Source organism: Felis catus, chromosome A2, assembly GCF_018350175.1.
Source record: "Felis catus isolate Fca126 chromosome A2, F.catus_Fca126_mat1.0, whole genome shotgun sequence".
Taxonomy (NCBI): domain Eukaryota; kingdom Metazoa; phylum Chordata; class Mammalia; order Carnivora; family Felidae; genus Felis; species Felis catus.
Window position 1 is genome coordinate 36,654,638 of NC_058369.1, and position 26,394 is coordinate 36,681,031.

Here is a 26,394-nt window from a genome sequence, read left to right on the forward strand (position 1 = left end):
TTAAACACCCATGAATAGGGAATTTGTAGCAAAAGTTATGATACACGAAAGCGTTTAACACAGCCGCCCACGTGACTTTCAGAGCACTTACTGGGTTCACAGTGTGTCCCCTGCAATAAATGCCATGAAAGCAGAGTCTCTGGTCTGTCTTGTTCACCACTGTCTACACTACTTTCCATGAGCTGGCACATAACAGACACCCATAAATATTTAAATACATACAAGATAGCTAATGTAGTATGATTCTGTTTTTGTAAAAAAAAAAAAAAGACATGTATTTCTGGCAGCATGTTATTACTATTTTTCCCTAGAGCAGAACTCAGCAAACTACAGTCCCTGGACTAGTGGCCAGTTTTTGTAAATAAAGTTTTATTGGAACACAGCCATGTTCATTCTTTTACACGTTAGCTATGGCTACTTTTGCACTAGAATGCAGAGTTGAGTTGTTGCAACAGAGACTGCATGGCCAAAAAAAAAGTTGAAAATATTCACTATTTGGCCCTTTAAAAAAAAAGTTTGCTGACCCTTGCTCTAGATGGTAGTTCTTTCTGAGTGGTCTAACATACATATATGTAGGTGTGTATCTGTGTGTCTGTGTCTGTCTGTATACACGTGTGCATGCATATACATATAAGTGCAATTTTTTTACACTGAACACAAATTATATTTGTAACCAAACAAAATCAGAATTATTTTTACAAAAGAAAGGAAGGATTGCCGGAAAGGAGGAAGGAGGGAATGAAGGGGAGTAGGAGGGAGGGAAGGAATTGCTTATCCATATTTATCACTATAAAAAAATTTCCACAGGGGTGCCGGGGGGGCTCAGCCGGTTGAGAGTCTGACTCTTGACTTCAGCTCACGTCATGGTCTCACGGTTTGTGGGATCGAGCCTTGCATCAGGTTCTGTGCTGACAGCATGGAGCCTGCTTGAGATTCTCTCTCCTTTTCTCTGCCCCTGCCCTGCTCATTGTCTCTCTCTCTCTCTCTCTCTCTCTCTCTTTTTCAAAATAAATAAGTAAACATTTTAAAAAAAGAAAAAGAGGGGCACCTGGGTCACTCAGTCGGTTAAGTGTCCGACTCTTCATTTCAGCTCAGGTCATGACCTCAGGTTCATGGGATTGAGCCTGGAATTAGGCTCCATACTGACAGCGCACAGCCTGCTTGAGACTCTCTCTCTCTCTCTCTCTCTCTCTCTCTCTCTCTCTCTCTGCCCCTTCCCCACTCTCTCTCTCTCCCTCTCTTTCTCCAAATAAACTGAAAACAAAACTACTTTAAAAAAGGAAAAAGAAAAATGTCCACAATAAGTGAAAAATGTTAAATGTGGTATGAAGTATGGTTACATTTTTGTAATGATTGGGTAAATCACTGAAAGAGAAACGCAAAAAAAGGTTTAGGTTCACTGTATTGAGGCAAGGGAAATATAATAATGGCTTTTGTTTCCTATTTTCCTCTTTGTTACATTTTCTAAATTTTCCAGCATAAACATGCTTTACTTACATAATAAAAAACAGAAAATAAGTGATGTTGAAAGGAAAGACAGCAAAAATAAAGTTCCAGTCTACATAAATAGCAGCAGCCTGTTTCCCAGGCTTCACCAGGCAAGGGGACATCTTCTTGGTGTCACAGGGTGCACCCCTTTCAGCACACTCCCTATTATTACCGCATTCCAGTAAAACCAAAACATGGCCAAGGCGGAGAGGGTAGTACCCAGGGCCACGTTTCTTAAAAAAGTATTAATGTTGGTCCCCACTGTGACCTAGATAGTTTCTCTTTACATTAATTTTTTTTTCAATAATCCACTTCATTCCTTCCAAAGCACAGTGCACCATTTCTATCTAGATTACAAAATGTGTTCAGGGAAGAGGTTTTCTGACTTAGTAGTCGAACACTTGTAGTGTCTCCCACCTCGATCACATTGCCCTGGTTTTAGTCTTAGCCAAGATGGACATTTCTGGTAATGCTGACAGCTCCCGCTTCATTCATCAAATGCATACCTCTCTGCTTTTCTGCCTCCAAAGTAGGTAGCAGAAGGTAACGCCCCTGGGGACAACCTTCAACAGTGAGGGATCAGTGGATAAATGCCCCAGTTTCTGGGTCCCAGCATCCCGGCAGAGGTGAACACCAGTTGCCCAGAGAGGCCATCTTTCTTGGCTCTTTCTCCTTCCCTTCTTCCCCTCTTCCTTCTCTCCCTCTTCCTGGAAATCTCCTCCCAAATTAACTTCCTGCACCCAAAGTCTTGTTTCAGATTCTGCTTCAGAGGAACTCAAACTAAGAGAGCTCATAAGCAAATATAAAGCCAATAAAAAGAATTATACCACAGAGCCCCAGAAAGCTCTCAAAGATGGTGTGAAACAGAGTTCATCCGTTTCTAGAATACATTCCCTCATCGTACATCTATTTAGTAGGCTTCTACATTGGGCCACACACACGCTAGGTGCAAAATGAACTACAGAAACACAGCCTATACCCGTGGAAGACACAAGACGCTCAACAGTCACCAAGCCCACTATACTATGAGAGTATAGGAAAATATAAGAAAGATTAATGTTGGGGAGGAAAAATAATCTTCCCCTTTCTGAATTTTTAGCAGAGACCCCTGTAATGAAAGATTAACAGGAGGAAAACCAGCAGAATTTAGTAACAGGTATACTGCATGCAAACATGGGAGGTACCCAGGGAAAAACGAGTCACTCAAAGAAGTAGCTTAGAATTCAGGCTTAAATATCATCTTAGTAGGGAAAGGGGCGGAGCATGGAGGCTCCTCCAGGAACAGCAAATAATTTGTAGGAAACATGAATGGGTGCTTAGAAGGTATGAGGTAGTCTCATGAGGAAGTATGAGAGTTTGTGACAAAGTCTATATGGGTGTGGTGTTGACCTCCAGTCTCCTCTGCATTCTCTGCAGTGGTGAAGACCATCTTCCCTGGTTGGTGAAACTCCCAGGGAAGCACCTATGCCAGCTGGAATTTTCAAGAGAACTTGTCTTAAGGCAGGTAAGGGCAGTTCAGAGAAAGCCTCTCCCTGTATCCACTGCCTCACAATTATCTACAGCTCAAAAATAATTAATATACCAAAGCAGCATATTTTGGGGTGGCATATTCTGCAGGCCTTCACTAACCTAGTCTGAGATGATTCAGCATGAGGTTTTTGAGAGGACACCATGTAAACGGGGCCCTAACAGTGGAGTTAGACAAAGAGAGGGAAAAGGCTTTGATCCTCGCTGTTTGCGAAGACAGAACAAGGAAGGTGGAGATGTGTTCGGCTGGCAAACCACGGTAAAGGTTTGAAGATTTCAAAAAATACCTGTTCAGCAAACACTCTCTCCTTTCATCTCACATGACTTAAATATCCCCAGAAGCGAGCAGGTGCTTGGACACCTTCAGGGTGTTGATTACTGAGAAGACCAAAGCTGGCCATAAAGATTTAAACATGGCTCCGAGAAACATCCTTGCTATCAGAGGCTGATAGAATCTGTTCTTGTTAACCAGGACAGTGTGGCTCTTCCACTCGGTGGCAAAAGCACTCTAACTTGCTTCAAAGACCCACAGCTTTGGTTTCACAAGGATGCCACTTGAAATTGGTTTAAAGAGTGCCCGCCTGTTGGTTCCCCCAAAGTAGCCTCAGAGACTCAGAACCTTAGAAACCTTGAGGGCATGCGCACTCCCCGAGAATCTGAATCAGCTCAATTCCTCCCAAATGCGTGCACTTTTGCACAATGCTGTGTATGCAAAGGAAAGGCAATAAATACAGTTTCAGGGCTTCTGTTTATGATTGATCGCCTTTTTTTCTTGTAGCAATCTTGTAAGTTTGACTTCTTATTTTTATTATTCTCACTGCATACTAATACTTCAAACGTTTTATTAAATTATGGTTCTCTGGTTCCTACTTCAGAATAGTTTAACTGATTTAATGAGCTCTATCTAATTATTGCATTTCACCTTTCATATGAGAGTGCAGGAGTGTTTTGGCTGAAATAGTTGGTAATAGCTCAAACACTCCGAAAGGAAGAAAATGAGCACGGGTAATGCAGGTCTCAAAACAGTTCATTTTATGCCAGACATAATTCTTATGAACATACATATATATGTATACAGATATATTTATACCTTCACTAATTAATTCATTCATACGTTCACTATCTATGCGCCCAGCATTGCCAAAGACACCAGATCAGCTTAAAGCAGCCTTTTTTTTTAATGTTCATTTATTTTTGACAGAGAGAGAGAGACAGAGCACGAACGGGGGAGGGGCAGAGAGAGAGGGAGACACAGAATCCGAAGCAGGCCCCAGGCTCTGAGCTGTCAGCACAGAGCCCGACACGGGGCTCGAACTCACAGACCACGAGATCGTGACCTGAGCCGAAGTCGGACACTCAACCGCCTGAGCCACCCAGGTGCCCCGACACCAGATCAGCTTAAAAGGCGCTTTCTTAGGTCTGCATCCCTCTACTGGGGGGCACAGAACATAGTAGTTAGGGACTCTTGAGCTAGACTGTCTATAGTTACATCCTGGCTTCACCATTTCTTAGCTATAAGATCTTGGATAAGCCAGTTAACCAATGCGTGCCTCAGTTTCCCCTTCTGTACAACGGGGGACATTACAGCAGCTACCACCACAGGACTTTTGTGAACATGAAATGAATCATTACATACAAACCAGGTAGGAGTGCCTGGAGCTGAATAAGCACTATAATTGTTGCCTTTTTTTGTTGTTGTTGTTACTATTGTAGTGTGTCTCATCTACAACACAGAGATCGCGGTCATCAATTTCTATCTACATACTTATCTATTTAGTTAATGAGTTGTCTATTATTGTTTGTTTGTTTGCCTCCTTCATCAAATTATAGGATCCATGGAGACTGACACTAAATTCCCTGTGCCCGGCATTGTGCCCAGTAAATGCTTTGTTGATTGCTTGAACGAATGAATAAATGATTCTCTTTCGGGACATATGACCCTGTCACGCTAGACAAGACTTTCACTTCAGAGATTTCCAAGGCAGGCACATGTCTGTCAAATGCCATTTGTTGGAAACTCCATACAGTTTTCTATCCAGATGGTACCAGTGACAAAGGAAAGCATTCTGGCATGAGGGAAAGTTACGATGCCAGATGACGAGCCAATTCACTGTATTATTCATCATCAAATGTTGTCGGCCAGGAAACTGTTGTCAGCTGAGCTCCACAGTGGTCAAGTGAAGAGGCTGAATTTTAACAGAAGCTGGGATTATCATTAGAGACAGAGGGTTCTGTGCTAGGAAAATGGGGCTTAAACAGTAAGAAGCTTCTCAGTCTTGTCTTGGCTTTGCAACCTTGGGCAGGTCACTTCACCTCTCTGGGCCTTGCAGCTTACTGTTTCTATAAATGAAGGACACAAATTGTCATCAGTAATTCCTAACCCTGGTTGTACACCAGAATCTTCTGGAAAGCTAAATCCTCTAGGCCAGCAGTCAACCAACTTTTTCTATAAAGGGCCAGAGAACAAATATCTTAGCCTGTGCAGGCTGTATATGATCTCTGTTCCAACTGCTCATACTCAGTTCCCCCATTGTGTAGTCAAAGTGGCCATACACGATGTATATGCAAATGAGCATGGCTGGATGTGGCCAGCTTGCCTGGGGGCCACGGTTTGAGGACTCCCGCTGTAGGCCACGTGTGGCCTCCGTAGGGTAAGAACCAACTCTCTGCATATTTACAAAAGCTCTTCCCAATGACCTGGAAGGGAACCATCAGATTAGATGGCAACAAGGCCCCTTCCAGCTCCTACTGGGGGCTGTGATTCTACATTTCTTAACTCACCGTGAGAAGTAGCTATTCTCAGTCAACACTATTTAGACAGTAATTTTAATATTCCTTCAAGCGCATCACATTTGGGTATTAGCCTCCTACATATGAAGTTTTTACTCTTTCAAAATTCAATTCTCTTCTAGGAGAAGATTGAACAGTTCTTTTCATCGTGTTTAGATCTTAAAGCACTTCTTCCTGTGCATGACACCCCTTGTCAGTTCTTTGTAAGGGACAATTCTACTGCTAACTTGCAAATAAGAAATTTAGTATTATCTCTTCTGGGCACTAAAGTGATACAATACAGGTGAGCCTTCACTTTAAGAAAGGATAATACATGGGGCGCCTGGGTGGCGCAGTCGGTTGAGCGTCCGACTTCAGCCAGGTCACGATCTCGCGGTCCGTGAGTTCGAGCCCCCCGTTGGGCTCTGGGCTGATGGCTCAGAGCCTGGAGCCTGTTTCCGATTCTGTGTCTCCCTCTCTCTGCCCCTCCCCCGTTCATGCTCTGTCTCTCTCTGTCCCAAAAATAAATAAACGTTGAAAAAAAAAATTAAAAAAAAAAAGGATAATACATAATAATGTGAAATTATGAAACAATTCAGTTGAGAAGCGTTTATAGTGTTTGCGCTATAATTCCTTTGTATAGAGAATTCCTGTCTGCTGAGGTCATGGCTGTCGCATGACAATACCTTCTGGTTTTCTAGGGATAGTGTCAGTTTCCACCTGTTGTTTCTTACTCACATAGCACTCATTTTCATCTCTAACATGTCTCAACTGGATGATAAATTGAACGGTCATCCTTGGTGGTGACCTTGAAGGAAAATAGTCAGAATAATTGCTCCATTTATTTTATGGTTACTAAGAAGCAAACACTGCTCTGAGGGCTTTATCTATATTATCCCAATTGATCACTACAATATTTTGCTGATGGTTGATGATCTGAGGTTGGGTTTTTCCAAAAGCAGACCCCGAGACAAGGAAGCGGGGATAAGTACTTTTGGGGGGGGGGGGGAACATGTTCCCAGAAGCACAGAGAGGGGAGTGAGGGAGCGAGGCAGGAAAAGGAAGGAAGCCAGTACACAGAGCATTTCGAGTTGGTCATGGCTGTGAATAAGCAGGGCTCAAAATCTCTGGGAACTTTCTGAGAGGCTCTGTGAGCATGCCTCCGACTTCTCCCTCAATGGAACAAGGAAGCAGCAGTTTTATCTCGTAGCTCCCATCCCGTGTTGGTTGAGGGTCATGCCTGGAGATATTCACTTTCCCTCCTGCATATGTGCCCTGTCCACAGTTACAGGAGCACATTCCTATGACTAGAGAATGACTTTCCTCAGATGAAAGACACAAAGAGCTTTGTCAGTGTGTGTGCCCCGGAGCACCAATGGCATCTGCTACCAGGACACTGAAGCTTAGAGACATTAGGTCACGTGCCCAAAGCAACCTAACTGGTAGATGTCAGAGACAGAATCTTGACCCATGCAATCTGGCTCTGGAGGGTTTGACCCTTAACCATAGCAAAAGACCTCTGTGTGTCTACCCCTGAGTCAATTATGCATCACCCAATATCTACCCAGGGGTCTTGTATCTGGTCTGAGTGGCCCTTGCAATGGCTCACAAAGTTTCCGCAGAGCGAGGTGCTGTTGCCTCTGTCACAGCCACAGGCTGAGGTACTCATGACCATGGATCCCCCTTGGCCTCTCAGGGTACTGTCAGGCAAAGTCTACTTCCTCCCTCCACCTGTACTATTCTGAGGCATGGTAATTTCTTCTTCAAGGACATCCCTGTGAGATCAAGTGATCAGCTTGTCACAAAGCCATGGCCGGCTTGTTTGTATTCACCTTCTCTCCTTCCCTGCCTCACCCCTGGTCCCTGGGATTGAACTCTCCAATAAAGTGTCAGCACCTAAGCTTTTACTTTGTAACTGAGCACAATCTACCTGCAGTAAGTTTTGATAAACACAAACATCTAAGTAGCCCACACCTGCATCCAGATCTAGAACATGTCCATCAGCCCAGAAAGTTCCTCTGGCCCCTTCCTGGTCATTCCATTCTTCTTACTCCTATGCAACCATTATTCTGATGTCTTTCAACATTACAGAGTGATCCCTCCCATACCATGAGGCTTCTGAGGGAACAAGATTGTATCTATAAATTCCTCTTGAAAAACCAAAATTGAGCCAGAATCTGATCAAACCCCTACATCCAATAACCAATGACCAATTAACAGAAGAACCCAGTGAATTATACTACAGTGATGATATCAGCAAAATCCAGACAGTGAGCAACTCTACAGGTCAAATAACTCACTTTCTTCAACATATAAATTGCAAGGGGAAAACAAAAGACATAGAGGGGAAACTGACAGATTAAAGAAGGCCCGGGGCGCCTGGGTGGCTTAGTCGATTGAGCATCTGACTTCAGCTCAGGTCATGATCTCACGGTTCGTGGATTCGAGCCCTGCATCAGGCTCTGTGCTGACAGCTGAGAGCCTGGAGGCAGCTTCAGATTCTGTGTCCCTTTCTCTCTCTGCCCCTCCCCTGCTCGTGCTCTGTCTCACTCTGTCTCTCAAAAATCAATAAATGTAAAATTTTAAAAAATTAAAAAAAAAAAAGAAGGCCCTACAGACATAACCAATCTCAATGGACTGATGCTACTTGGATCTGGATTCAAACAATCCACAAAAAAATTATATATCATCCATGAGGCAAACATAAAGGGAAACATTGATTGGATGTATGACACCATTAAGAAATTATTTTTAACTTAAAGAGGTGACATTGGCATTGTGGAAGAAGAGACCTTACCCTCTAGAGATACTCACTAAAATATTTACAAAATAAATGACCTTCTATCTGAGGTTTGCTTCAAAATAACAATGAGGGGGGAATGGAAATACTGAGACAGCACAGTTGATCATGAGATAAAGTTGGAGCTGGGTGACTGGGTACAGGGATGCCCATCATATATATTTTGTCTTTTGTATATGGGTTTTGTTGTTGTACACAGATGAAGATATATGGATTTTGTATTTGGGCGTTTCTATAATTCAAAGTTAAAACGAATAAACTGAAAGGCAGAGAACTCTGTTAAAAAGCAAAACCTGATGTAGAATTCCAGGCTCGAAAAGAGGTTTTTAAATTGCTACTTCCCGGGAAAAGTGAAAGTTAAGGACCTAGAACGTGCCTTACTGGCCTTCACCCCTCTCCCCTGCAGTCGTGGAGGCAGTGTGAATCACGCTGGTGGGGCAGATTCTGGGCTTTGGGGCCAGTGAGACAGGGACTAGAGCCCTGGCTCTGCATCGTGGCAAGTCACATAGGACGTCTGATCTCAACTTGCCCCATCTCTGGCACGAGACTAATACTACCTTGAGCACTAATTAAGAGACCCAGCACCTGAGTGGCGAGCATCGTGGTCTGGACCCAAATCCATCTAACTCCAGAACCCATGCTTGGAACCACTATGCTGCACCATCCTCACTAATGAGATCTCACTGTTTGCCAGTTGACTTTGGAAACCTATAGCCAGACGTTCACTGTAAACAGTAGGGCACGTGGTCCCTAAATCAAACTCTCATTCTTTGACTCCCAGTTTTATCATTAAAAATGTGGTCGTGGGCAAGTCACTTGACTTCTTAAGCCTCAGGGTTTTCTTCCGTAAAATGGGGGTAATCACAGTAGGTGCCCAGGGGTTTCAGTAGGAATAAAAACAATAATATAAGCACAATGGCCACCTGGTATTTTCGCCTGCCCAGTATCCATGCTGTCCTGATGTTCTTTACAGGAAATTAGTCTCTCCCAGTCGATGGCGTTTGAGCTGGAATGAGACTACTCTCAGCTCCAGGGGGAGAATATGACTGGTCTCTCAGAGCACCACACTCTCCTGGCCATGACTGGCTTAGACATGGGTATGGGATTCACACTGTGTCAATGGGATCCCAGCGTGGGACTTTCTGCTGCCACTACTGAAGTCCCCCATCATCCGCATTTGCTTTCTGAGGTTTCAGTTACCTGCACTCAGCCTTGGTCCTGAAGTGGATGATCTTCTTGACATATTGTCAGAAAGTCAACACTAACCAAAACCTACGGGGTTAGGGTTAAGGTAAGGGTTAGGGGTTAGGGGTTAGGGGTTAGGGTTAGAAGTTAGGGTTAGGGTAGTGCCTCCGTCACTCACTCACACCTGATCTCATTGTGTAGGCATCTTACCAACTCCCGCCATCACCAGGAGAGCGAGTATAGTACAATAAAATGTTTTGGGAGAATGACCACATTCCCATAACCTTTTTTAGAGTATATTTTTATAGTCGTTCTATTTTATCATTGCTGCTGTTAGTCCCTTACTATGTCTAATTTGTACATTAAAGTTTATCCTAGTGAGGGATGTACTAAAAAAAACATAGAGGATGACGCGTTTGCTACTGTCCCACTAGAGATCCTGGGACGTATCACTCGCAGATAAGGGAGGGATGCTGACAAAATGGGACCACAGCACAAAGAGAGCCCACAGGCGGAAGAAGTACAACCAAAGGATGCACTTACCAAGGCCTGAAGTTGTTTCTGCAAGTGCCAGCCACACCAGTAAATAAGTTACCTTCCTAGCCTATGCCATTCTATGCTGATTACTAGAGCGTCTGTCAAAGAGCAAACACTTAAATGTTAGATCCCATTATTGCTAATATGAAAATAGGTAAAATTTCTCATGCTGCTCTTTCTTTTCTTGCTTTGCTTGGATTATTTGTTTTAAAGTCTTTTTTTTTTTTTTTAACTATAGGTAATTTCGAATAGATGCAAAAGCAGCGAAGAACGTATAACGAACCCCCATGAACTTCAACAATTATTGACTCATGGATAGCCTTGTTTTGTCTGTACTCCAACCACATCCCCTTTCCCATCTTATTTTGCGGCAAATTTCCGGTATAAACCTTTTCGTTCATACTTTTTTCCAGATCCTTTTATAATGTTTCCTTTTGTAGTGCACACTGTTGGTGGCCTGCCCATCATCCATTTCCTCAATCGTAACCTCCAAGGTTTGTTCTTTTTTTTCTCAACCCCTTCCTCTACACAGCTAGAGATACAGGCCTTACTCAAGCCCCTGTGGTGCACCCGTTTGCCTTAGGGATAATTTCATTTTCCTTGTCAGTTCCCCGGGTCAGGAATGTGAGTCAAAATTTGCTACTGAAACATGAAGGGAAGACTGCTGGGGAAGCAAGATATGTCTGGGAAATTTTAGGCCCTCCCAAGGCAGCTCCTAAAAAATGGTCTTTCCTTTCCCTATGAATGTTGTCCTGTCTGGACATGATGCTCAGATCTGGAACACTCCTATCTGCTACTGGCTTGAAGAGTAAGCTCATATCCGGTATGGCAGAGGACAGGAAGAAGCACATTGACGCCTTAATGATATTATTGAGCTGCTAAATATGCAACACAAAAACTGTGCCCTACCTCTGAACTTGATGTTCTGAGAGTTACAAATTTGTTTCACCGTTTAAGCCCATGTGTGCCCAGGTTGCTCCTATTTGCTGCTGGAAGCACTTAACTTTCCATCGATACAGACCTATGACCTACACAGTCTGGGTTCTGAAGGCCGAGGAAGGTATCAGTTTAGGATGGTGTGGCAAAGGGAATCTAAAAGAGATTGGCTTAATCCAGAAAGAAGTTGATTTCTTTCTTGATGTCTTCCTCATAGATGAATTTGCGTAGGTGGTCCCGGCTAAGGTGGCCCTACAGTCATCAGAACCACGTTTTTTCTGCCATCCCTAGCCCACAGCTTCCATCTCATCTCAGCCAGCTGCTCAGGAAAAGACGGCCACCAGCCACTGTGAAGAAGGCAGAGATGATACAGACACTCGACGCCTTTAAAGATACAACCCCCAAATGAATCGCACATGTCACATCTCACTGGCCAGAACATAGTCACATGGCAACAACCAGCTGCATGGAAGGCTGAGAAATGTAGACAGGATTCTGAGTGGCCATATGTCCAGTTCTATTACTACTTAAAAAAAAAAAAAAAAAGGAAAAGGAATTACTGGGGCACAGCCAGCAGCCTCTGTTACAGAAACAGGGAGGGTTAATTGATTTGGTTCAACTGACAATTTTTAATTAAAACGACTTCAGAATGTAAACAGGATTTAAAAGACACGTTCTTGATCACTCCCCCAAATGACATAACAGAATCTATTTACTTCCTCCCTTTCATTTCTTCTTTTTAGGTTGAGCTCAGAAGGATTCCAACAATCAGTAATCCTATGCCGGTCCAGTGTATTACCTTGTACACATGAAATTAATAACTAAACATTGCCAACTTCCCTTAATTCCAAATGTCTTTTCCTCAATTAGACTGCATAACTGTGGTTTAATTATATTCTGCTTGATAGTCACCAGAATCCCATAACAAGCTCTTATTTCACAATCTTGTTATTAATCAGAGTAATCCAATTTATGGAAAAGTAAAGACAGACAAACCAAACAAAATGACAGGGCTGGCAAGAAGCACAGTATTCTGCAGCCGGGCTGCAGCAGCTGTCAATAAAGCGTTCATATAGTTAAGATATAAGCGAGACTTTGATTCCGGGGCAGCAGGCTTTAAATGATGCATGAGAAGCCACCAAAGCAAATCCCTTTCTCCATGGTCCCCTCCGGGTCAAGCACCATGTTTCAATTATAATTTCACCAAATTGCTGTGATGCAGCAAATGTTTCAGATTAATAGCAGTGCAGCACAGCTCTCTGTGGGATGGAATCAGAAAATCTTGTTCAGAGGTTTGCTGAAATATACCCCAAGACGCTCAGCTGCAAAACACATTAAAGACTCCAAATGATGGGAATATTTCTGATGTGTATTCCCCAAAGAAGTTACTTTTGCAGAAAACAAGTTTATCATTTGTGGTAGCAAATAAAATTTCTCCACACGGCCAAAGAGGCTTCTTGCAATTACATCAGGAAGGCACCACCACGCGGCTCATTACGGAAATCATATTTACATTAGTAGGGGAGGCTATTGTTTTGCCAAGATGTGTCTCTTTCTCCAGCATGCTCCTAAAGAGCTTGTAAGAAATACTAAATCGTTTGGTTTGGCTTTTCATTTCAAATGACGCTATTCCTTGGAAAAAGATTTGTATAGGTAGACATTATTTTGAAAATTCTACCTCAAATTACCAGCCAAGTTTTAAGATGATGTCTACCAGGAACTTGCCATGGGTCAGATGGCCACTGCATTACCAGACCGGACACATCAGGAATAGAGAGCGCCAAATGGACTGCAAGTTTTGCCCATACTCGTTCGTGGCTGTATTCCCATTTTCAAGCCTTGAAGGGAGTCTTTGGGAAACTGTATTCGTGGCTAATGTCCTTTGCATACATTATCTTAAAAATGAGAGCAATTTGGGATCTGACTTCTTTATTGAGGGATTGTTCTCACGAACACCATTGCTTACGGTTCTAAGTAAAGGAGAAAGGATGCTCCCTAAAAGAGACGAAGGCTGGAGGAAAAACCTTGGGACTCTCTCTCTCCAGGAGTAATTTACCTAGTAAGAATGGGAGAAGACCAACCACTAATATACAGCCTCAGCTCTCTTTCACCTTTTCCACTCCTAAGCTGCATACTGACAACAAGTGTGCATATTCTCCCTCCCTGTCCTACTCTTGGACTTGACAGGGGTGAGGCAAGTTCCAATCTTCAATCGGACTAGTGGGTAAAGAGTCCACTATACCACCTCAACTCTTCCCAAATTTGGGCTCCAAAGCCCAGGTATGGGGATGGAATATAATGTAGACCATTTTGGTTCATGTCTACAATGTGGCTTCATTGTCAGTAAAGCTCGTATCTTGATCCCCACCTCACTCCTCCTTCTGAACTTGGAGGGATTGAAATATGATAATCTCTTGCAAACCCCACACCTGGTATGGCTTTCAGAGGCATCTTGCATGTGACCCTAATTTGCCTCCCCAGCCATATCTGTCTTTTTCTCTAGAGTCACCTCAGTACATATATTTCCATTTCTCCAAAACTCTTCTGTTTTTGTGTCTGTTGGAAACTCAACTGATGGTCTGTAATCCAGCTGCACGGGCATGTGGAGTATTTTTTAATAATGAGTTTGAAAACCTGTGTAATTTATGAAAATTTGATACTGCTGATCGTGACATGAAAATTTAGGGGAAAAAGAAGATGAACTCTAGGCAAGAGATTTGAAGGAGTTATCCAACACAAGGTTTAGTCAAAAGGGAGAAAACCTATTCAATTCAACAAAGAGAAGGCTGCTCTTTCCATTGACACCCACAGCAAAATATTATTGATCTTTCAAGCCTGAGCCCTTAGGCCAGCTTCTCTCCCTAGGCTTTTCCCAACCTGCCATATAACTTCTCTTCTTTGTTTCCAACCTTTCACTTGGGTCACTCCAGTCTTCTTCCAATACGCAAATGCTAAAGACCACCGGTAATTTATATAATGGTCGGAATTACCTTCTCTCCTCTCGCTTTCTCATGTTTAGGGTGGTCTTGGCTCATGTACCTGCTAGGGACTACTACGTACATGTGACAGAACCCTGAACCAGCAAACCGAAGTTAATATGAAAGGAAGAAAGAAACACGGTTCCTGGTAAGTCATCTCAGTGTTTCTGACGCCAAAGCTACAAGTGTAAATGCTACACATGTGATCACAACGGCAAATGTTCGACATAGCAAAAACCAAAGATTTACAACTGGAAGATATATTCTAATACCATATAGTTCCGTTGTCTTCAACACCAGAACACTGCTGCAGGTCTCATGTGCTATTTTTTTTTTATGCAGTGATTTGTCATTTTGGCACATTAAGCATATGCCACTGAAGAGGCCACAGTGAACAAGACACAGAGGGTTCTTGCCTTCACAGAGGCTACTATCTCATGGGGCAGATGGGTTGTTTAAGAAGCACATGAGCCAGGAATGGTATGCTATGAATGGAGAAAGAGGGGGTTGTAGGAAATCCCATAGCAGAAGCAATTCATCCAGTCTAAGGATTAGAAAGGTTTTGTGAAGAAAGTGGCTTTTAAGTTTAGACCAAAAGAATGTGTTTGAATGAAAGAGCAAACATCTGGGTGCTAGAAGATAAATTCAAGTTACAGGACTGCCTTAGAACAGCTGGGTGACCTTGGGCATGTACCCTTTCTTCTTAGGCTATAGCTCCTGATCCATAAAATAAGTTAGGGTTTGGAGAACTTAATCTGGAAGGTTCCTTCCATCCAGGAAGGAAAATTTTTTTTTTATGTTTATTTATTTTTGAGAGACAGAGACAGAGTGAGAGCAGGGGAGGGGCAGAGACAGAGGGAGACACAGAATCTGAAGCAGGCTCCAAGCTCTGAGCTGTCGGCACGGAGCCCGATGCAGGGTCTCAAACTCACAAACGGTGAGCTCATGACCTGAGCTGAAGTCGGACTCTTAACTGACTGAGCCACCCAGGCGCCCTGGCTGGTTCCTTCCATCTTTATAAATCCTCAAAGAGACTGCCAGTCATTTTAGTCGATCTTCAGTCCATCCTTTACAACAAAAAGCAACTAACACAAATAAGAGAAAATCAAAGAAATGTCACTAGGGAGGTTATAATGGTGAAATTGGGAAAACGAATAAGCTGGACCATCGTAGGTTCAAATCCCAGTTCTTCCCTTTACTAACTGGGTGATTCTGAGAACATTGCCTAACTTCTCAGGGACTCAGCTTCCTAATCTGTAATATGGGGCGAGACTATTACAGTTGACTGTTGAACAACGCAGGGTTAGGGGCGCCAATCCCACCTCACACGTTTGAAAATCCACAGATAACTTTAGACTCTCCCAAAACTTAACTACTAGTAGCCTACTGTTGAGCAGACTTTCTGATAATATAAAAGCAGGTGAGTAATATGTATTTTCCATGTTATATGTATTACATACTATATTCTTATAATGAAGTAAGCTACAGAAAAGAAAATGTTAAGAGAATCATAAGAAAGAAAAATAAATTTACAGGGCTATATCATATCAAACAACACAAGGGTTCCCAAGCTTCACCTTTTATAACTTCAGTCCTTGGAAAGAGAAAAACCTCAACCTTCAGGGTACCAAGTTCAAGGATCCCAGGAAGACCTCCAGTTGGTCTCCCTAGAGTCAGGTGCCTGGACAAACCAAGGGTCAAAAGAGACAGGGTCCTGCTGTATACAGTGGTTGCTCCTACAGCAAATAGGGAGCTGTATACAGTGGTTGCTCCTACAGCAACTAGGGAAATAGAGCTTGGCTAGGCGATTCCCAAAAGAAGGAGACTGAAGTAGAGCTGAGTAGAAAATCCAACAAATGTTGACTAGATTTTTATGCAAACTGCTTCTCTAAAATAATGCCAAAGACACAACTGATTGAATAAATGAAACAAATTCTTTTAAAAGCTGAAATTCTGGGGGGGCCTGGGTGACTCGGTCAGTTGAGCGTCTGACTTTGGCTCAAATCATGATCTCACGTGAGATCGTGGGTTCCAGCCCCGCATCGAGCTCGCAGCTGTCAACACAGAGCCTGCTTCAGATCCCCGTTTCTGTCCCCCTCTCTCTGTGCCGGTCCCCAGCTCACACTGTTTCTTAAAAATAAATAAACATTAAAAAAAATAATAAAAAAAATAAAAGCTGAAATTCTGTTTAGGGGAAAAACACCACATGGGGTTCAGAAATCACTGAGCATGCATATATTGGCTTTGCTCATGCCAACATAGCCACACGAACCTGTAGTTCAATGCCCAAGTTCAATTCCTTACACTTCAGTTTGCTTTCTTAGAAGATGAGATGAGCAAAAGCTGCAGTGAGATACAGCACTTGACAAATACCCTAAAGAAACACTGTTGCTAAGAGCTTTTCTGCAGCCCTAAGAATATCACAGAATTAGGTAAACTGGGAATTAAAGGTCATACCCTGGAGATACGTGAAGTGTGTCTGCTCCTGTGCTTAATGATCAAAAACACACTCCCACAGACAGGTGTGTGTTCTGGGAACATGACTAACAAGGAGTGAGAAGGAGGAGGAGAAGCAGGAAAGGGGAGAAAAGACAAGGGAGAAAGAAAGGACAGGGCGAAAAAGGGAAGGAAGTAGGAAGGGGAAAAATGAAGGAAGGAGGCAGGAAAATTAAACCAGTCTGTTCTGGGGCACTGCTGTAACATCTTTCTTTAAAGAAGAAATTCCATGCAAGCATTTCACAGTGGCGTTTTTGTTTTTTGTTTTGTTTTGTTTTGTTTTGTTTTTTTTGTTTTTGGAAGCTCACTGAAAGCAATTTTCATCTAACTCAAGGATAAAAGCTTTCACCAACGTTTTCTGAGATATTTTAGCGGTGGCAGGAACAGCGAAATCAGTTCAGGGACTGCTCAAGTGTGGGGCTTTGTCACTGCTTGAGATGACGTCATGGGAACCCCAGAGGGGCCCCTAAACAACACTGCATCCCAGGGTAAAAAGTTATCCTTTTGGGGACACCTGGGTGGCTCGGTCAGTTAAGTATCTGCCTCTTGATTTCGGCTCCGGTCATGATCTCATGGTTTTGAGATCCAGCCCTGCATTGGGCTCTGCATTGACAGCATGGAGCCTGCTTGGGGTTCTCTGTCTTCTCTCTCCCTCTGCCCCTCCCCCCCTCAAATAAATAAATAACATTTAGAAAAAACAAATGTATTCTTTTGTGATCGTCTTTTAACCCCTCTGAATAGCCCTCAGGCAGTCTCCATTTGGTGCTATTATGTGTTGAGTCCCTCTCGAAAACCAGTCTATCCCCTGTGGTACAGAGTGAAAGGAGAGCCCTCTGGTGGGCAGGAGGACTGAGACAGAATTGAATAATACTGATGTGTTTTCATTGCCGTTAATATTCTAGTAATGTTCAATTGTAGGGTATGAGTATTGGTAGTCCTTTTATAGTACTTATGTAAAGTCATCTTAGAAATTCTTTTTGAGTTTAAAAAAGGCAGCAAAAGAAAAAGTTCATGGGGCGCCTGGGTGGCTCAGTTGGTTGAGCGGCTGACTTCGGCTCAGGTCACGATCTCACGGTCCGTGAGTTCGAGCCCCGCGTCGGGCTCTGGGCTGACAGCTCAGAGCCTGGAGCCTGCTTCAGATTCTGTGTCTCCCTCTCTCTCTGCCCCTCCCCCGTTCATGCTCTGTCTCTCTCTGTCTCAAAAATAAAATAAATGTTAAAAAAATTAAAAAAAAAAAAAAAAGAAAAAGTTCATGAGTGGTAGTACCAGATGTAGCAAACATACAGGACGTACCCTTTTAGTGACTAAGCATGTAGGATTGTGAGGTTCCTGGGTCAAAAGAGATCCCATGTTCTTAATCCACGTCAATGTGGGAGGAACAGTCAAATATTCTGGGTGGGAAAGAGCACCACGGTATTCTGAGACCTCTGTCAGAGCTTCGAGTCTTAAGAGCTTCTTTTCTTCAGGGCAACATTTTCCCTTACGAAGTGCTTCCATTAATGACAGTCATGATTATAAGGATTGAGAGCCCTAAAGAGATTTCCTCTTAAAATCTTTAGTCTAAGAGGATATTGTGGACTCCACAGTAGAAGGAAAGTCTGCCAAGTATCTGTGCTGGACTAATGGAAAGCCTCAAATGGATTGTAGAACTGCCTCACCTCACATTAATGATAAAACACTGAAAAATATGAGACCGTCTTGGGAACGGCTCACCAAAGGGGCACTGCCCTGCATTTCATGCTGGTAAGCTTCATGAGGAGGAGAAGACAAGAAAACCTGGAAACTGTTGGTGGAAAAATAGAGGATTGCTTTGCCAACTCCTAAAAATAAAAGCAATAAATGTTAGCCAACTGTGGATCTGTAGAGTTATTTTTAAAATCAACTGAAATAAAATGGAAGACTTAATTTCCATTATGATGACCTTATTGTGAGCCCTGAATTATTTCATTTGAAAGAAAATGCATTTAAAAATAAAAGCCAGTTACATCCAACACATAAATAATGAAACCACAACACTGCTCAGTGAGCCTTTTGTGGGTTCAGCTTGCAGATTTGGTTCTCCTTGAAATAAAATATATTTTAGCTCTGTTTTCTCTTTATATATGAAATCATGGCAACCATGTTTATTGCATTCTCTTTTTTTCTTTGGTCCTAATTCTTCATTAAGATTCCTCTTCTATACCCTTGCGGTACAGGTCTTTCAAAAATACTACCTAAATCCATTTAAGCAAAGGGTGGGATATTCTGAGCAAGAAATGAGAGGTTAAAAATCACCTTACTGCCTTTATTTAGTATCTGTCACAGACAAGATCTCATGGGAGGTACTATGCTATGAGCATTTCATTTTAATGAGGGTCCAAGACAAATACACAAAAAGCGAAGAGTAAGGGAAGAGAGATTTCTTCTTTAAAGAAGAAACATAAGGCTTTACAGGACTAAGTGCCCAGTCAACTTTCCACAGGGGCTGGGGTGGGGGATATACCTCAGTGAAGGAGGTTTGGCCTGGAACCAAATACAGAGCAGTGGTGCTGGCATAAACACGCACACACACACACACACACACACACACACACACACACACACATCTTGGCTAAATGGGACAGCTCAAGAGAGCAAACATACATAGTTGCCACGTGGGAATAGAATTTTTCCGAGTTGGCTGGAAATCTGTATGTTTGTTTGTTTTCTCCTAAATGTAAAACCTCAGGTTTTTAACTGCAGGCAACTAATTAAAAAAAAAAATTTAACATCATATGGATGAAAGAAAACATCTGTAAACTGGATTCAGCCCATGGATTGCCAGTTTGCAATCTCCACCATGTAACTAAGCCATTAAGGCTTGAGATTTGAACCCATCATTGAACTCTGAACTAACCAGAAGAAAGAGGATTTGTACTGTCTTGAAAGAAAGGGGATATTTCTATAAGGAGAAGGAAAAGAGAGTAAAAAATATACTATGTGGAGGGCAAAGGGTGAATGAAACCCCAAAGCAAAAAAGGTAAAGGCATGTCCAGGAAACAATGAATGGGTTTGTCTGGTGAGAAGACAAACTCATGTATGGAAGAAGTCAGAGATCAGGCTTGGAAAGCAAACGAAAGACCAGGTGGACAAAAACCCTGAAGTTTAAGGGATGAAGCTTAGGTGTTATCCTATCGGCAATGAAGATCTAGGGACCCAGAGACTGAGGCAATCAAGGAGGTTTTCCAACAAAATTAACCCAATCTATCTGGAAGATAAAGAAATTCCACGGGAAGTGTCTGATCAGAAAGTTACCGCCCTATGTCAGGAGATTCAGCTGGAGGCCAGAGGAATGGAAATCTCATGGATGAGATAAGACCTGCAGCAATGGATAAATCCACAAGACTGATAAACTGTTTCCTCTTAGAAGATGCCAGAGATAACTCTTCTGTTTGGGATCTTCAGTATTAGTAGGTGTCCTAGTGCAAATATCCAGGAAGACATTTGGAGCCTGAGTTTAGGAGACAGTCCAGGGACACTGATGCATTTTGGAGTGTTTATCCCACAAGGGAATGGTCCAGGAAGAAATTCCCCATGGGAAAGGCTTTAGAGGGGAGCATGAATCTTGGAGGATGAATGCCCAATGTCTATGTTTCTTCCAGCGTACTTCAAAACCTTTCTAACTTGAAAAATCCTTGCCCTTGAATTTGTGTGATCAAGTGATCTCAAATATCTACACATTCTATTCTATTCTATTCTATTCTATTCTATTCTATTCTATTCTATTCACATTGTTGTATGTATCACCCAATTGACATGTGTACTAAAATCTCTAAATCTCATCTCTTCAACCCAGCTTATATTTTAAGACTAAAAAGGAAAGAGAAAAGAAAAAAAAAGAACTGTAGAATAGATACCGCCCTGTCAAGAATGGTTAAGATATAGTCCTATCAAGGGTCTAAGAATTGCTTAAGATTCTTTCCAGTACTGTAAGTAAGAAATACCAGAGTCTTCATCCATAAATTCATTTTTTAGCCATAGAAAATGAAGCCCCTTCAATCCAGAATTTATCTGACAGTTACCAGCTGCTTTACTCCCCCACCAGAGCTTGGCTTTCTGAAGGCTTCACCCCATGTTAGAAAAATGCCATCATTTTTGATGCCATGCATTAAAAATGCATTCTCCTGAAAGCCTAGAAACAAACTCTAATGTTCATAGTCAATTGACTTTCTACAAAGGGTCCAACATGGTTCAGTAGGGAAAGAATAATATTTTCAACAGATATTGGGACAAGTGGATAGCTGCATGAAAAATAATGGATTTGGTCACTACCTTGTAGCATAAACAAAAAAATAACTAAAAGTACATTACAGATCTAAATTTAAAATAAAAACTCTAAAACTTTTAGAAGAAAATACAGTGGTAAATCATAGTGCCTTTGAGATTTCTTAGGCATGACCCCAAAAGCAAAAGCAAAAAAAGGGAATTTCAATAAATCAGACAACATTAAAATTAAAAATTTCTGTGCCTCAAAGGGTACCATCAAGAAAGTGAATAGATAACCTGCTGTCTTGGGAGAAGTATTTGCAAATCATATGTCTAATAAAGAACGTACCTCCAGAATGTAAAAAGAAATCATATAACTCAATAATAATAATAAAAAGATAGCCCCACGAAAATATAGGCAACGGATTTAAATAGACATTTCCCCAAATAAATAGGCATATGAAACAAACATTCAGCGTTATTACTCATTAGAGAAATGCAAATTCAAATCATGAGATACTACCTCACACTCACTAGAGTGGCTGTAATCAAAAGGACAGACAGTAATAAGAGTTACCAAGAATATGGAGAAATTGTAACCTTCACACATTGCTGGTGTAAATGTGAAACAGCATGGTCAGTGTGAAAAACAATTTGGCAGTTCTTCAAAATGTGAAACATAGAGTCTCCACATGACCCAGAAATTCCACTGCTGGGTATTTAACCCAAGAGAAATGAAAACATCCGTCCACACAAAAACTTGTACACAAATGTTCACAGCAGCATTATTCGTAATAGCCCCAAACTGGAAACGGCCCAAATGTCTATTAACTGAAGAACGGTTATCTAATCTAAAATTATCCATATAACGGAATATTATAAAATACTTACAGCCTTACAACATAGAAAAACCTCAAACACGTCATTCTAGGGAGGTCAGAAAAGATCACAGATTGTATGATCCCATGTCCAGAATAGGCAAGAGACAGAATAGTACAGAGACAGAAAGTAGGTTAGTGGTTGCCTCGGTCTGGAGTGGGAGTTGAGAGTGTGGAAAGTGACTGCTTATGGGCACTAGATTTCTTCTAGTGAATGATGAAAATGTTCTAAAGTAAGATTATGGCAATAGTTGCCCAACTCTGTATATATACTAAGTGTCACCGAACTGTCACCATACATATATCAAATGGGTAACATTTCAAATGTATAAACATTTTCCATGGGATGTTGGTATGTAAATTACATCTCACTAAAGCTATTTAATTTTTTTTTAATGTTTATTTATTTTTGAGAAAGACAGAGACAGAATGCGAGTGGGTTAGGGGCAGAGAGAGAGAGAGAGAGGGAGACACAGAATCTGAAGCAGGCTCCAGGCTCCGAACTGTCAGCACAGAGCCCGACGTGGGGCTCCAACTCACGAGCTGTGAGATCATGACCTGAGCCGAAGTCGGATGCTCAACCAACTGAGCCACCCAGGCGCCCCTACATCTCACTAAAGCTATTTAAAAAGTACATCTGCACCATATAGTGCTACTAGCCAAACAGGGACTTCTATTATTTTTAGTCTTCTTTCTTTAGGTCCCTGAATCAATCCTTCCCTTTGTCAGTAATGCTTTCACTCTGTTCACCATGAACTGACCCCTCTTATCTTTCAGAACAGCTGCCATGTTCCTGTCTCTCAAAACACATGCCTGTTCATGTCTCAGGCACTTGCAGTGATGCTTCCCTCCTGGAACGCTTTTCTCCCAGATATTTACAAGGCTGACCCTTTCCCACCATTTTGGTTCAGTACAAAAGCAAAGACTTGGGTATCTTTAGCCCAAGCAGCCCACAGTTACCACCTTCCACCCGTCTTGCTTCATGGCATGCGTCTGTCCCTAAGCTGGCTTCCGTGTTTATTTCCATATTCATAGCTGTGTTTGTTTGTCTGTTTATGGATATACTAGAGCTTATGCTCCCTGAGGGGAGGAGATGGGCCCTAGTTTTCTCCACCACATGAAGTCTGTAATTAAGAATTGCTAGCTACCCAACTTTTAAGACAGGTGGAGCCATCGTTAAGATGCTTGGTTCTGCCCTTGTAATCATGTCAGAGTAAGCAGTTAAGTTAGGTTTTAACCTGATGCCTGGAGGCCAGCAACAAGGAAGTCATGGCCAGTTACTGGGAAAGTCAGAGAGGCCTGTCCTGGCAGCACTCCATGAGAAGGTGGATCACACCAGACAGGCCCAACATGGCAGATACCATGACGGGAAACCCCTGACCAAATTAGGAAGAAAAAGTGGGAAACCCTGCTTCCAAGAAATATCTGCCCTAAGTAGTGAATATTCCACCCCCTGGTTAACAACTGTCAATGAAAGATAAAAACCTAACCCCCCGGGGTGCACATCTCTCTCTCTCTCTCTCTCTCTCTCTCTCTCTCTCTCTCTCTCTCTCTCTCTCCTTCTTGAGTTCACCTGCTCTCACATCTGGAGAGTGTACTTTTGCTTTAATAAACTTTTCCACTTGTGTCCCTCGTTCGCTGTGCTGTGTTTGTGCTTGAACTCTTTCTAGTGAGGAGATCAAGAACCTTCGATGACAGCTTTGGAACGGGCTGGGTCAAGGCTCTAGGGCCCAGGGTCTCCCCATTTCACCAGGAAACAACAGAGTAAAAAAAGGAAAGCTTTCCCTCCTCCTCTCCAAAACTCCACCCTCATTCACCCCCCAGTTACCCTGAAAAGCAGCAAGGATTTACTCTACAATCTTTTTACACAGAAAGCCTCTCACCAAAAGAATGATTTCAGGAAAATGGATTCCTTTTCACCTGGCTGGCTTGATGACAACATATTTCAGTAAAACTAGAGTCTCAAGCAAGATTGATGAGAGGAGAGAAAAGCAAATAACAGAGGCTAGCCCACACTTCTAAGCAAAGGAAAATCAAAGCTGGGCTCCAACAATAGGTGTCAGGAAGCCACCCAGTGTTGTGCTGTGTTCCTCTCTTTTAGTTTGGAGTCCTCCCGTTAGCGATTACCCAGAGGAAAACGATGATGATCACTCTGGGAAACAAAGGAGGAGAATGAAGCATGGCAGATTGTGGAGTTTCTCAAATTTATAGCTGCCTTTGTGCGGGTAGCCACAAAGCATCAAGCCCTTCAATCTTTGAAAAAGAAGTACAGAGAGAAAGAGAGGTGGTGGCTGGGTCGGGAGAGGGAGAAAGCAAGGGAAAAAAGAAAAAAAATTGTAAACATAAGAGTATATCTTCACCTAACATTCTTCCGGACAATAAGAAAATCAAAAGAAAGGAAATGATAGGAATGAAAGAAATTTTATATAAAAGTAACATATCTATTGATTTCTCTTCTGTAAAAAAAAAAAAGAAAGAAAACAGGGCTAAAGTTACAAAGATAAAGCCATTCAACTGGTGCTTGATGCCTTTCTAACCTGGGACAGTATTGGCGAACAGCATAGTCAATAGGAAAAACGTCAGCAGCCTCTTCACAAGTTAGCTGTTCCATCATGAAAGACATCACATCCAAGTAACTCAAACCAGGGTCCCCAGAGAGATGAAGACCAAGTTCAGATACAGCAAAAAAGCTCATGCTATTGTAACCATGTCTCCGGGCCTGAACGTTTTAAAGACCCAGAGCATATCTGAGCCAACCGCTCAAATATTGAGGACTGGCATTCAGGAAATGTCCTCATGCTCACGCAAGAGGAGACCAGAGATCACGAAGGGATCCTTGCACCTAAGCCCCTTCCTCCCCCACTTCTGCCCTAACCCTGACACATCCCAGATGTTCTGCCAAAAACAAGTTTAGCATCCGCTTATCATAGGCTCTAGCCTTAGCCCTGCAATTACATCCTGCCTTGGCAGGAACCTGAACCTGGCAATCAAGACTCCCTCTGGTCTCTGATTTCTGCATCTTGCTTGTTTGGGGAGGCAGCTGAGCAGGGGCAATGACCACATACAGAAGCAAGGGTGTGCAAGACCTGCATCTGAATCCTGGTTTGAGTTTGGGCAGCTGGCAGTGTGTCCTTGGTGAAACGGTGCCAGGAATCTGTCTTTATGGGGATATGGAGCATCTGGCAGTTCCTGGCACTCCATAGGTGTTGTTCTGTTTATATGAAGTTTTTGAGATTTTTCCTGCAGTAGAAGGGTTTACTCTGCCCAAAGGACAAACTGCAAATGACCAGATGCCCACAGCATGGCAGTGGTGAGGAGCACAGCATTAGGAATCAAATGAGATTTGTGTTTCTGGGAATCCTTTGGTCAAATTCCTCTTTACGATCTGAAAACGCCTTAATACTCAGGATTTACTTAATGACGCTGCATCGGCCGCCTGACACAAAGGGGAAATCCGGAAACTTACTGTTACACTGGGTTCTAGCATTCTAACCATTTCCAACAAAGGAGAACACAGAGAGGGAACAGCTAATGTTTGTAAAACTTCTCCGGGGAAAATTCTGGGGACTGTTTCTATTAGAGCATGGTGAGGGGCCTGCCCATCTAACTGACCTGCAAGTTTGACTGCACATCACTGCAAGTGATGACTTCTGTCCCAGGGGAGTTAACAAAAGGGTCAGGGCATCTCCTTCCTTGAAAGAGTCACCTGTGTCATTGGGCTTGCTCCAGCCTCTGACCCAGAGAGCTGGGCCAACTCTGGAGCCAGGCCTGCTTAGATGTAGAACAAATTGCTCTGCGCACAGGGCTGTGAGCACTGGGGACCATCCACACTGCTTGGTATAACTAGACGGGAGGAGGGATAAAACCTCTTCTCTTACAGTTGATTACATTTCTTCAGCCTTCAAAGAATCCAAGTAAGACCTAAAGATTCAGGCCATCTCTAATTTGGGCAAGATTTTTATAACAATGGGTTCAAATTCTAGCTCGATGAGATCTCAGCTGGACAGTACAGAAGGAGTTACTTTTATCCTGTCCCTTGGTTTCTTTATCGATAAAATGGGGATAACAGCAGGATCCACCTATTAATGGAGGATCATATGATGCTGAACATATTGTATAAATGATCAGATACCACACACAGAGTGCCTAACCTCCAGTGATGGCACTTTGTGATGACTAGGGGCTATAGCATACTGGTGCTCTCCCAAAGGAGGACCAGCTGATGTGAAATATATTTAAATTACCTGATGTCCCAATAGCAATTTGGCCTCAAGGCAATTTGCCCAGCATGCTCTAAGATTGAACCCCGTTGCTCAAGCTGATTAAAAAAATATGGAGGGCATGATCAATAAAGCCGTTTAACAAAACATAGACGGACTTGCATCAAATCCTATAGCATAATTCCAACTAGACTCCACATCATTTTAAGAAGAAATATTTTATTTGTTGTTACATGAAGTTACTCTCTGTTGGTTTTTTTTTTTTTCTATTCAGTACACAAAAAAGAAAAGGGAGAAATATGTTCAAGGCTTAAGGAAAAACAAGGCTTAAGGACTGAGAGGTAAATGCTCTTTGG

General features: G+C 42.5%; 1 protein-coding gene and 1 long non-coding RNA gene across 11 annotated transcripts in view; one reads left to right on the plus strand and one right to left on the minus strand.

The window, feature by feature from the left end:
• FRMD4B (FERM domain containing 4B) overlaps positions 1-26,394 on the minus strand; it is a 356,794-nt gene that overhangs the window by 306,199 nt on the left and 24,201 nt on the right. The window lies entirely within an intron of this gene.
• Positions 1-26,394, plus strand: part of LOC123384120 — a 69,133-nt gene that overhangs the window by 40,217 nt on the left and 2,522 nt on the right. For all 5 annotated transcript variants that reach the window (XR_006594794.1, XR_006594793.1, XR_006594796.1 and 2 more), the window contains 2 exons: positions 2,905-2,992; positions 14,262-14,368. This is a non-coding gene — a long non-coding RNA (uncharacterized LOC123384120). The remainder of the gene's footprint in view (positions 1-2,904; positions 2,993-14,261; positions 14,369-26,394) is intronic.